We start from the raw sequence: 1,970 nt of genomic DNA on the forward strand, positions 1-1,970 counted from the left end.
TAATGCATGTGGGACCACCATGAATCAGAGCCAAATTAATGGCAACTAGTTTGGTGTGGTTGGTGTATTCACTTTGTATGTATGTGTGTGGGTTTTGTTTGTTTTCTACACTCCAAACCAAAACCAAACTCACTGCCATTGAGTCACTTTCTGACTCCTAGCAACCCCTCTTGGGTTTCTGAGGCAGTATCACTATGGAAGTAGACGGCCCAATCTTACTTTCGAGGCATGGCTGGTGGATTTGAACCACCAGCCTTCTGGTTAGTAGTCAAATGCCTTAGGCACTATACCACCAGAGCTCCCATTTTCTACACTAGTGACTGAAAAATAAATGAGAAATAGAATATTAATATAGGTTTTTTTGGTGAAAATAGAAACAACGAAACATACACCTATTCAACAATTTGTCCATGTACAGTTTATTGGAAATAGTTACATACTTCACATTGTGTCATCATGCTCCCTATCTCTGCCCATATTTTTTCACCACTGTTAGCTTAGACTGTCTGCTCCTTAAAGTTCTCATCTGTGATTTTGAGTTACCATTGTCATTTTGATCTTATATAATTCTTTAAAAAGGTACAAAGCTCTGCAAGTGGCCATCTAGATACAACAATTGGTCTCTCCTCATCCAGAGCAAAGAATGGAGAAAACCAAAGATGCAGGAAATAATTAGTCCAAGAGACTAGTGGACTATGTGATCCTCAGCCTATATGACCATGAGACCAGAAGAACTAGATTGTGGCCAGCTACCACTGTCAACCACTCAGAAAGGAATCAGTGTAGGAGATCCTGGATAGAGTGAGAGAACAATGTGGGACACAACTCATAATAATAATTAAAAAAAAGACCAGGTTTACTGGTCTGATAGAGCCTGGTGAGACCCCTGAGACTATGGCTACTTATTGCCCTTCAGGTCTAGAATTGAACTGACTCTGTGGCTTCTAGCCAAATAATAGACAGGCATATAGGATGAGCATTTACACCAGGAGACACACTCCTTAGAACAATCAATCATGGGAGAACAGAAGGGCAGTATTTGGACAGGGAGACAGCTCAGGGGGCAAGAATGCACAGAAAAGAAGGACGTAGGGAAGAGGTAACTACAGAGAGGAAGTGGGAAGAGAGCTGTTACATTGTGAGGAATTACAGTCAGTGTCATGAAACAAATGTTCATGAACTACTCTATGGAAAATGAATTTGCTCTGTAAAGTTTCACCCAAATCACAATAAAAAATTTTTGAAAAAAGGTACAAAGCTCAAGGCAAACATTATTTATTTATTGAGATCTGGTAGCATAGTGCCTATGTGACTGCTAACCAGAAGGCTGGCAGTTCAAACCCACCAGCCACTCCTCAGAAGAAGATGGGGCAATCTACTTCCATAGTGATACTGCCTCAGAAACCCAAGGAGGGGTCACTATGAGTCGAGTCTGACTCGATGGTACATAACAACAACAACAACAACAACTGCTGTTTAAAGATGACTTCACGTGATAGTTTTGGTTCAAGGTTTAAGAGTTATTTACAGGCAATAAATTTAGGGGTTCTTCAGTCTCAGTGTATCCAGTAAGTCTAGTTTCCAATAAGAATTTGACATTCCATTCTACAATTTTCTCCTTTTGATCAAGATCCATCTATTAGGTCTCTGATCAAAACATTTAGTAATGGTAACCACTAGCGTTTCTGCTAGTCTTATAGGCAAATTAGACCTACAAACCATATCCTTCTCCAATTCCTAGGTCTCCTTATTCTGTTGCTCCAGGTGAATAGAGACCAATTGTAGCTTGGATAGCCACTAACGAGCTTTTAAGACCCTAGGCACCACTCAGTGAACTAGGTGACAGCAGAAACTCTTAAAACAACATTAGAAGGACATAACATACTATACAAAACATTGTTCCACCTACTACTTTGGCGAGTAGCGACTGGGACCTTAAAAGCTAGGAAGCTGCCATCTAGATGCAACAA

This window comes from Orycteropus afer, unplaced genomic scaffold (assembly GCF_000298275.1).
Source record: "Orycteropus afer afer isolate SDZICR_OR568_19922 unplaced genomic scaffold, OryAfe1.0 scaffold00107, whole genome shotgun sequence".
Taxonomy (NCBI): domain Eukaryota; kingdom Metazoa; phylum Chordata; class Mammalia; order Tubulidentata; family Orycteropodidae; genus Orycteropus; species Orycteropus afer.